The following is an 11,925-nucleotide window of genomic DNA, read 5'->3' on the forward strand; positions in this document are numbered from 1 at the left end:
TTCATACTCCCAGAGTTTCTGACCAGCATTAGGTGATGTTAGAAACACCTAGCAACTCCTCTCCACCTCCCTCTCTTCCAGGAAAAACATTCCAAATGGCATCCTGGCGGGGGACCTGGCTGGCTCAGGTCAGTAGCGCATGTGACTCCTGATCTCAGTGTCATGAGTTCAAGCCCCACATTGCACATAGAGCTTACTTTAAAAAGATCAATCAACTGTATTTAATTTCAAAAACTTAAAAAAAAAGGCATCCTGGTTATGAGTACAGATTAGACATAATTTCATCAGTCCCTATTGGAGGTGAAAGAAGTAGACTGATATACACTCCCAAGTCACCAAAGTAGTTCTAAGAATTGTCATCAGTGACTACAGAATCAGAGTTCTTAAAAGCAGGATTCTGGGCTCTAGACTTAAAATGTTGGTAGTAAGCCTTAAAGAATGATAATTTTTGGCACACCAAATGTTTCCGGGCGCCAATCTGTCCCAATCTCGGGGTGCCGGGAAGTTGCCAATGAATTTCACAAGTTCATTACAATAGCATGTAGCATTTTAGCTCAAAACAAGATTTGTAATAGTAGATGTAAGTGAATAACCTGGCTCTAAACCTCACAAAATCACAAAACCAGTTCCATCTGAAAAACAGGCAATGTCATTTGGATTCAGACATGACCCAAGTTTTATCCAAAATGATCATGAAATTTTGAAAGCAGTTTTCCTGTGACTTAGAATCACATTAACCTTCAAACTTCTTCATCTTCCTTATATTTAATTCATATGAAACCTAGATATCTGACACATCATCATCTCCATCGTCCCCTGACTAGAAGATAAAAATGTATTTCATGTCAAACAACATGACCCAGAAACAGCTCTTTTTCCTAAAGAGATCCATAAATCTAATATATTATATTCATGACTTAGAGGTAGTTTTACTTTAGAAGATAGATCTGTGACATTTATAGATAAGGTACCCAGGAAGCTCCCAGGATCTCTAAAATTATCCTCTCTTAACCCATGTGACCTAGGATTTAAAAAGAGCAAGTATAATACAAGAGCATGGATCCCACCAAAGTACCAGGACTTGTGAACTACTGGTAGGAAAAGTTGGGTGCACGTACTCTCTTTGGGGTAGAGGAGAATAGATTATAGTTGGGGGAGGGAGGGGCCCAGAATTGCTGTGACTTGGACATTAAATGAAAGAATGTGATTTTTATTTTTTAATCAAAGGTTGGTGCACTGGATATTTTCCTCTTGACCCTTCAGATGGATTTTTCTCTCTTCCCACCATGCTCTGTGCCCCAGGACGCTGAAGATTTGTATCAACAGTCTCCTTTGTCCTCTGACCTCTGGTTGGGTTTCCCAAGGAGGCTCTAACAAGAGATTAGAAGAGTGGAGGAGAGGAAGGTCGGGTCTTTATCCACCCCCAGCTCCCTTCTGAGCTACTGCCTTCAAACTGGGACATCAGCTTTTATCCTGTCTTCAGACTTAAATCGAAACATCAGCATTTCCTGGGTCTTGGGCCTGCTGGCTTCAGATGGGAACTACGTCATTGGGTCTCCTGGGTCTCTAGTTTGTCAACTCATCCTACAGATCTTGGGCCTTGTTAGCCTTCATAATCTCCTGAGCCAATTCCTTATAATAAACCTCTTTCTATCTGTTGTAGGAGACTGGAATATGCCATCCCAAAATATGCCTCTTTGGCATCAGGATTATTTTGGGTTGTTTATTTTGAAAAACATCACACACAGGAGAAGCTCTGAAAACAGAGCTTTTGTACGGGAAATTTACATGGATAAGGAGATCTCCATTTCTAAGGGTTTCTCCTCTGTACCAGAAAGAGAAGGGTGACTAAATCACTGGAGACTCATCCATGGAGAAAGAACCAACTTAAATCTGTGTAACAAACTACTTTTGTTTATTCTCCTTTTCCTGGCCACCCCTTATCTGGCCTCCCCACACCCTTCTTCCTCTGTTTTAACTGAAGATAGTATTTGCTGGGAGCTGCGCTGGCCTCGCTGGATGACAGTCACAGTGAGGAAATGGCAGCGTTTGCACAGCTCCTGCCATGAGAAACTAAAACTGGTATCTCCTTCTGCTACTACTGGCTCATGTTGGAAATGAGGCTGCTGGTATTGACCAGGCCTCACAATATTCCAAGTCAGACTGATATTCCCCACACAGATTCCTCATAAGGAAAAGCATATTCCTGCCTTTTCAAAAGACTTCAGATGAAAGCACTGTGGATAATTGTCAAAAGGCTCTTCCTATGGGCCTTGCAGATCCAAGACTTAGATAATAAAAGGGGCTAAGAACACAAGAGTTACAACTGAGTCTGGCCCTGAGACAAAGAGCCTAATTTAGAGTTAAGGACAGATATCCACCCCCACCCAGTTGTTTCTGCTTGGAGCACCAGCCCCCCAAGGCATTTGTGATCAGTATTTGGAGTGACTTATTCTGGCCTTGAATATGCTGATTGCACCCTGTGAAGGAACCTATTGAGGAACTTCTTCTTTTGTGATTATGGGAGCAAACATTGTGTTTCCTGAAAGACCTGTTTTTCTTGATACTTCTCCTTAAACAAACAAGCTATTGACCTCTGCCAACAAAGAACTAACTTCACCCTTTTTATGCTAAAACCATTGTCTTGTATGCTAAAGATACCTTCCTTCCCCATAGGATAAGCATCTAAATCCCCTGCCTCAATCACTATTGATAAAGGTTATTCAGGAGCTTCTACAAATCTACGTTCCGGGAAATTCTTAACGTATCAAAGAAGTTTGTCACCAGAAATCATTGTCTAAGGCAAATGCCACTTCTGTGCCGTCCCCCAAACACTTAATTATAAAATAAAGTTGAGCCCCAGTCAGAGCAGAGATGCCTGCCTGGTGACCAGAAAGATTCTCAGGCTCTCTCATCCCTCTCTCGCCGATACCGTCCATCCTTCAGGGACCCCTGGACCCAGCGGAGCTGGTTTAATTCTGAACTCTAGCCACCTCTTTGAATTACTCATCCCTGAATTTCTCCTATGTAGGCATGAAATATACATGTTAATAAACTGTTTATTTTTCTCTTGTTAATCTGTCTTTTGTTAGAGACCTCAGCGGAGACTTTAGAAAGGTAGAAGGAAAATTCTTTCTCCTCCATCTATCTGTCATCTGTCTATCCATCCGGTTGGTTCTGCTTCTCTGGAGGATGCTGACTAATACTGGTGACGTCCAGCAACCACTGAGGCCCTTGCTTCAGGAGTAGGGCCAAGACAGGGCAGGCTGACCTCCTAGCAGCTGGACAGATATTTGCCACATAGTCAGGAAACCTCATGGTGAAAAGCAGGAGTCCCAGTGCATAAAACCTTCTTGGTGAGTGCTCCTTACAGAGCCTAGGCTTCTCTGGGCACAGTGGGTTGGGGGGGGTGGTGTTGATCACTGCCCCCTCCCCAGGGATTCTGCTCCCACTGGAGGGGTGTTACAAAGCTTCAAGTTACAGGATGATGTGTGAGCTCCAACGTGAAAGGTTGGATCCTTATTATGGAATACTAGAATTGACCAAAGACCTCTTCCCCTCAATCACTTCATGCTTTCTTGGGTGCTTCCTCCATGGGACTGAAATGGGTCCAGATAGCAGTCACAGCAGGTGTAGACAGTGCTGTTGCACCAAGGGCCTGATAAAATTGAAAAGGAAGCAAACGGGAGCTCTGCCCCTCGCAGGTGCCTCCCATCTTGGGAGGATGATGTCCAGGCCCTCAAAGGGCAACAGCTAAAAAGCCCCTTGTTTCCATATCAGACACGGGATTGAAAGTCGTCTAACACAGAATTACTGCAAGTCACAACGTGGGGCTGCCACTGACAACGTGCTGAACCTTGCTGGGACCTCTTTCCTGTGCATGAGGCAGGGCCCGAGGGAACAGCTCAGGGGGCTCCAGAGCTGGGCACAGGGGGTCAGAGGGTGCTGCATGGTACCCTAAAAACCAGCTGTAAATGGGGCACACACAGCTTACAAATGAAACTTGAGTCTAGCAGAGTTTAACTTCAGGGGAAGGAAGGAAAGATTGTGGAAAGAATGAAAAGAGTGGAAGAAGAGATAGAAAAGAGAATTTAAAAAAAGAAAAAACTTCCTGCACTTAACTCCGGGGGCCACACCCAGCTCTCATTCAGCCCTCACCAGGGTGCCAGGAGGTGAGCACTATCGGTGCCCCTGGGACAGGCACAGCCCAAGTGGGCAGCGTATGGCCACAAGATGGGCCCGTGGTCACCCAGCAAGGATTCTAACTCCACCTGCAAGACTGCAGGGCCTGGGTGCTGGTGGGAAGGAAGGAGGTGAGGTGGGGGGACAGAGGACATGTTGAAGGCCAGGTCCACAGAATGACCAGCTCCGGGATTGGGGTTCTTGGGGGCCAGGGCTGGGGAGAAGAACAAGATGATGGAGTTGCAGCTCCCCCAGGGTTAGGGCACTTCTTTAGCCTCTAGGGTAGCAGCTCCAAACAACCACTTCATGTTTTCTCTGGATTCTTCTCCCTGGATACACCTGCTTTGTGAGTTGCCCTTTTTCTTACTGATGTTTGTCTTGTTTATTTATCTGTTCCCTTGGAGCTTCTAGGAAGGGCTGTGGCCTGGGCTACTCTTCCTCTGAGTGGGATGAGGAATGGGAAGCAATGGGAGCAAGGAGGGAGGGGGTTTGTAAGGCCTCTGCTGTCCCAGGAGAGTCCTCAAAGCCTCATGGGAAATTGGCCCACCCACAGCCGCTGTTTCCTAAATGGAGCTTTCCTTACAAACAGCAGACCCGGAGGCCTTTCTGTAGACCCACTTGCCCGGCGATTTCAGGAGGCTGGCATGCTTCTCCTGAGGCCCGTGCCTTTGCCAAATGGGCATAGGATCCTGTGACCTGAGGGATAATTGGAGATGCGTGGGCCCGGCGGATTCCATTTCTGACAAGAACAGCAGTCTGAACGGCCTGAAGAAGATTTCACAATCAGGCAAGGAAACGTCCACACCAACACTCCACTGCTCCCTGGCTATAATCTCATGCTGGGCATTGCTCAACAGTTCCACCAGTCACACAGAGCTGCAGGCGTAACCCATGTGGAAATGGAGTCTTAGCTTCATCGACTGCCTAGAAAAGCCCACTTCTGACCTCCTGTCTGGGTATTTCCGACTTTCTCAGGGGGGCCAGGAGGCTGTCAAGGTGGCGATGCTGACCGCAGCTCCTCCCTCTTTCTCCTTCCCTGAGTGTGAAGCATCTGGACCCAAATTGCACGTCTTCCACGAAGGCAGGCAGGAAACAAGGGTTAGCTCAGGCCTCAGAGGAAATGTGGTCAGCCCGGCGGGGGATCAGGTGGGTGAAAATGAAAATGAATTTTCCTTTATGACCCTCTTGGGTTTCCTTCCATGGTCATATGGAAACTGGGGTCAGGAGGTTTTCTAGTTCATAACCCAGGACCAACCCACTCCAGAAGATGGAGGGACCAGGAGAGGAGACTACATGCTCTCCCCTGGTGGCTCACACTGGCACAGAGTCATACTTTCTAAGAGCAATAGGCAGGCCTCCTGTCCTCTCTGGAGGTGGACTCTCCTGGTGGGATCCTTCTGCATGCTCAAAGCTGGCTAAAAATGGCCTCTTGAACCTGTGTGTGTGTGTGTGTGTGTGTGTGTGTGTGTGCGCGCGCGCGCGCTTTAACAGTGTTGCTGATATATAATTCATGTGCTACACAATTTGCCATTGGCAGTATATAAGTCCATGACTTGTAGTATATTCACAGGAGGGTGCAACTATCACCACTAATTCTGAACATCTTCCTCACGCTCAGAAGAAATCCCACACCCCTCAGCCACCACCCCTTTTCATATTCCCCCATCTCCCTACTCTAGGCAACCTCGCATCTGCTTTCTATCTCACAGACTTGCCAATTCTAACCATTTCATATCAATGGACTCATACATGTGTCTTTTGGGACTGTCTTCTTTCACATAGTGTACTTTTAAGGTTTACCCGTGTTGTAGAATGTATCAATACTGCATTCATTCTTATGGTGAATAACATTCCATTTTGTATGCTGTGAACATTTATGTACATGTTTTTGTGTGGACATGTTTTCAGTTCTGTTGGGTATAAACCTAGGAGTAGAATTGCTAGGTCATGTGGTAAGCTCTGTTTATTTAACCTTTTGAGAAAATGCCAGAACATTTTCCAAGGCACCATTTTAGTGCACCATTTTGCGTTTCTAGTGGGTCATATATTATTACATATTATATATGTGTTATAGTCAGCCTAGTGGGTACGAGGTGGTCTCTCACTGTGGTCTTGATCTGCATTTCCTTGATGGCTTAAGCCTTTGTTCTTGATAGAATGAACCTATTTTAGAACTTTAAACCTTACATCTTTAAATCCAGACTCCAGATCTTTGCTCATTTTGTCAGGGAGGAGTAAAACCTTTTCTCTGGGCCATGAGAGCATCGGTTCACTGACCATCTTGAAAAACTTTGGGTTCGTTCTGGCATTTTTTGAGATTCCATGCCATTACATTAACCTCTGGTCAATTGCTATTCTTTGAACTTCTCACATCTCTCTTAAAATAAAAGTAAAATTCTGCAATAGTTAATAGCAAAAACAAAAAATGAGAAAATATTCTTCTGAATTTGAAACCACAAAAGAGACATAACCAAACCTAATGTGTACATCGTATTTGTGTCATGATTTGAACAAAACAACAGTACAAAGATATTTTGGGGGCATCCTGAGAAAACTGAGTATGCACAAAGTAGCAAAGGATACCATAGAATTGTTGCTGGTTATGTTAAGCATGATGATGGTGCTATAGTTAGATAAGGCACTGTGTTGTTTTTAATTTTATATTTTTTAGAGATATCTACTAAAGTAGGTGGGGCTAAAAATGACACGACATCTAAAATGTGCTCTAAAATATATCAGAAAGGAAAAAAAGTAGATGAAATATGGATGGCAAATTTGGATAATGGGATATGGAGATTCACTCTACTTTTCTCTCGATTTTTGTATGTGCTTGAAATTTTTTACAATAATAAAAATTATGGAGCCACTCTAAGATCTTAGTGTAAACCATGAATTGAAAAATTCCATAAAATACTTGGGTCGTAGATTGCAGAATGCTATTCATCTATGTTCAGTTGAAATCTTCTTAGATGAAGATCATCTAAGGTCTTCTTAGAAGAAGATTCAAACATAGCTTATGGGTTGTGTTTTCATTTAAAACCCACTATGTTAGTCACTGTTTTGATTGGGCTAAGTCTTTTTCCTTACGAGTATGGGGACTTTTAATTGGCATGTGTGTTGTTTACTTTGCATAGACTACAACCATAATATCTCATCTACAATTTTTAATTATGGCTTCCTCAAAGTGGAACAAGAAGACATAGACAGTACATAACAATCTGAATGTAGGATGTTTCTATATTTTCATTATTTGTCACCAAACACCAGTATTTATTCCATACAGCAAAACTGACTGCAAATATTTTTAAGAATTTAATTTTGTCTACTCTTTACCGAGCATTTTACTTCGGTTTTTAGCTAACAAACAACTCTCCTCTTTGCACTCATACTTAATTGATTTTATATAATATTCATCACCACAATCATAAGAACCACTATAAATAGGCTGGGGGACAAGCATGGCTGACTCTTGGTAAGCACAGAGCTCAGCTGGTGAGAGCAAAGTGCATGGTGCAGACTTCTCATGTGGGCCATCTAACCAGCATATTTTATGGGAAGATGGAAATCATGGTTAATATAGTAGACTAACAGGAAGTCAGTTAAAAACAGAACTTCTTTTCTACTTTGAAAAATTGGCACTGACTGGATGTTTCATTAAACATCATGTTCTTTGAGTGATGGGTAGCTGGCCAACAAGCACACCAAGTCTGGTGAAGAGTCAACATGGTGCTGCAGACAGTGCTTCATTCCACACAGAGGAACGTGGCCAGGACTGGAGGCAGCAAACAGGGGAAAGAGAGGTGGGAGCTGAAGTAAGGAGGGGGTTTTTCCAATAAAGTAGTGTTGGCCACTGGCCTTTTCCTCTCCAGAGATTAAATTTAATCCACTGATTCCCACAGCTAACTTGCATTGAGAATGGTGGCTGGTGACTGGACTTCAAGCCTTCTAGAGTGAGTTGCATCCACTTTAAAAACTGACTCATCTCCCTCAGTGAGGTTGGGAGTGGCTGAGCATGTATGTTAGTTCTTGAAAGCAATGTCCTTATTGAGTGCAATGAGTTGTTTGTGGGAGCAGAGAGAGAGAATGATAATCAATCAAGGAACAATAGAGTTGGAAGGGGGCATAGTGGCCTCTACTGTAACCATTCCATTTTATAAATGAGGTGATTGAGGTCTAGATAGACAGGCTGCTTTTCACCAACTTAATCACCAGGCTGACCATGTTCAGCAAACACAGATATGCTAATTACATATTAATTTCAAACTTTTGCCTCCCATTCTCTGAAGCTCAGAGGGACACTGTATCACTGGATGACAATAAGTGGAGGAGAATGATCACAGGAAGTGCTGACAAGCTGAATATAAAATATAAGAAAGATTCAGGGCACCTAAAGCATCTGACTTCAGCTCAGGTCATGATCTCGCAGCTCTTGAGCTCGTGCCCGATATGAGCTCTGTGCTGACAGCTCAAAGCCTGGAGACTGCTTACAGACTCTCTCTGCCTGTCCCCTGCTCATGCTTCTCCCCGTCTCTCTCAAAAATAGACATTAAAAAAAAAAGAATATAAGAAAGATTCATTGCTGAGTGAGAAAGGATCTTTGGTGACCATGTAGCCCAAAGCTCTTATTCAGTAGTTAAGGACAGCAAAGCTCTCCTTTGCTCTCCTCAGCAAAGTTCTGAGCAGGTAGTGTCAGAATTATCTAAAACATGAGCTATTTTTCCATTAAAAAAAAATAAAAGATCACAGCTGGTTGAAAGGGTAAGAAGGGCTTCCTGGAGGAAAGATCCTTGAAGTGGGCCTTGAAAATGGATGGGATTTTGAGGGATGGGTAGGAAGTGGAAAGAATGTATTCTCGGGGCGCCTGGGTGGCTCAGTCAATTAAGTGTCTGACTTCAGCCCAGGTCATGATCTCGCGGTTCGTGGGTTCGAGTCCCATGTCGGGCTCTGTGCTGACTGCCAGCTCAGAGCCTGGAGCCTGCTTCAGATTCTGTGTGTGTGTCTCTCTCTCTGACCCTTGTTGCTCACACTGTCTCTCTCTCTCTCTCTCAGAAATAAATAAAACATTAAAAAAAAAAAAAAGAATGTATTCTCTACAGAGGAAATGGCATGTTACAGATGTAAATAAAGGGCAGGGTACCGGGAGTTTAGGGAATGTCCAGATATCCAGTTGGCACAGTGTAGCACTGAGCAGGGGATTAGGGGAGGTGGGATTGTCACTGAAGGCCCAGAACTCTTTGTCCTTAATTCTTCTTGAGGCTCTGGAGAGGCTTAAGGTTTTGAGGTGGGGAAGGACTTATAAGATCCATCCTTAGGAATGAGACCATGCAAGAAGCCAATACTCCATTCAGAGACAGGAATTTTCTACACTTTATCCAAATACTTTGGCTCTATGCAAAGGTCAGAAAAACACTGGTAACTGTCTTTCTTGGGAAATACTTTCAGAGAGCACTGAAGCTGTTAAGAGAGATAAGCATCCTTATGATGGTTGACATGATTCTGGCTAATCAAGTATAAGGACACACAAAGATCAAATTTGTTATAGAAACATGTTTGCTAAACATTCTCAGTTGTTCAGAAAAGTTCAGGCTCAGTTCAAATTTGGGGCTGAGGTTTGAGCCAATGTTGATTTTATTAGCACCCACTTGCCCCAAGGCTAAAGAAAAGGTTGTTTGTATGAGTTCTGATGATGTGGATGGAGGAAGCGATAACAACCATCTATTGAGTGTCTCCTATTAGGCACTGTATTAAGGCACTCCTATTTTCAGTAATTTTCAGAGATACATAGCATTAAAGGTGTGCGGTAGGTATTGCTGTCTGTGCAGGAAGCTTTCCCACCATCCTCGTATCAGTGGCCATGTGACTGAGAATCGGCCAATCATAATTGCTCATCTCCCGCTAGCCACACTGATTGGACCAAGGAGTGGCTAGGACCCTTTCTGCACCGATCACAGCCCTTTCTTGAGACAAATGCCTTTGATGCTGGGAGTGAGGAGCATGTTCCGTTGGGTTAAGCTGGGACTATGGTGGTTACAATGACAATTGTCTCTACCTCTGCCCAGTCCTACTTCCTCTATTCCCTGACAGATGTGGTACCTGAGTACTTGCTCAAACACCTTCCAGCTTGTTAACCACTTTCTCAGAGTGGTCTCCCCAGGGAATGGACCAGAAAAAAGGAGGAGGAGGAGGAAGAGGGGAATTGTGGTGGGGATAGGGTGCTCATATCTGACTTTATATTGAATTTTCCTTCTCTTGCAAAGTATAATTACAAATAAAAATATAAGCATTCAGGAAGCCCTGAGAGCCCATCTAAAATCTTTTACAAGGAAAGCTCAAACCAGCAACCTCTCCATCAGCTTCTAGGAATGCTACGATGGTGTAGAGGCGGTTTTGCCTAAAGGCTCGGAGTGACCCAGATGGCCTCTCAAGGATGCTTCCAGCTTTGCATTTCTATCAATTATGCTTTACATAGCTAAGAGCTGTCTTGAATAGACGATTTCAGAGAAATTTGCAGTTTGCATGGGTTGAGATTCAATGCCGTTTTTTGCTGAGTGGACATGGACGATGAAAGCCTCTGAATAAGCAGGGATGATGTAGCCTTTAGCCAGCCAGGGAACCCCATCACCCTAACCACTCCGTCACTGATGCGCTCACTGTCTTCAGGCCTCTGGTGGGCAACTCTAAAACAGGCGTTCCAAGTGCTGAGGCACCACTAACCCTTTACAGAGCAGGACAGAAACCCTCTCACAAGGCTGTGTGGCCAGGGACTGGGACTGCCTCACATACCACCTGCTGAGGGGTCTAGGGAGGGCTGAAGTTCACCTTCACTCTGCTTGCTGAGCCCTGGAACCAAGAGACACTGCATCCACCCAGAAGACAGGATGCCTTTCTCGCAGCTTCACACAGGCACCACACTGGCAAGTTTCCCTCTGCCAGGAGCACGTCTTCCCTCCGTCTAATGTTTCCATCCAAATTAAAAAGCAGCTCAGGGCCCTGGCATGAGTGATTGCCAGGCACCGGGGCACACCTGTAATGGGCAGGTTTGTTCACAGTTCATGGGGCATAAAGACTTAATTCGTTTTCACACTAAATAGGCTGATTGGATATGACAACTAAATCTCTCACTGTCATTTCAATGACAAAAAGTATTTGGAGCACTAGGGAAAGAACTTGCTTTACTACTTTTTTTTTTTTTTAAATATAACTTTTAATGCAGAGAGTTCACAGAGTTTACTTGTAATCTTAGCTCATACTACGACAAAAGCGATTAGAGCTGGGCACATAGGGTTTATTGAAAAGCTTAGAGCGAGACCAAAGATGGGTAAATATAATTTTCCTTTCCTTTTCTTTCTTTCTTTCTTTCTTTTTTTTTTACTATGTCCAGGCCAAAATGTATGCATTAGTCAATAGCTTGAACACTTTGCTGTGGAGGTAACTCTATCTTCCTGCACTACAGGTACCTGAAGATGAACGTCAGGTCCTGCCAGAGACACACGGCAGCCCAGACCTCATAACCGGGGCCCGTTGGTCACTCTGAAGGAGCACAGAGACCCCATGTAAGGGGTAGAGCATTTCTGGTAAGTGACAGACCTGCCTGTGAGACCTGGCCTGAGGGTCCTGGGGTTGGTGAGAGCAGTTTGCATATTTGTGCCCCAAATCCTGGTCCTGAGTAGGACAGGAAGAGCCTCTCTAGAGATACCAGAGTCAACGAGAAAAAGACTTGGCCTTAAGTTGTTCTCCAGACCT

The sequence above is a fragment of the Hyaena hyaena genome, unplaced genomic scaffold (genome assembly GCF_003009895.1).
Source record: "Hyaena hyaena isolate Hyena2069 unplaced genomic scaffold, ASM300989v1 scaffold_32, whole genome shotgun sequence".
NCBI classification, from domain to species: domain Eukaryota; kingdom Metazoa; phylum Chordata; class Mammalia; order Carnivora; family Hyaenidae; genus Hyaena; species Hyaena hyaena.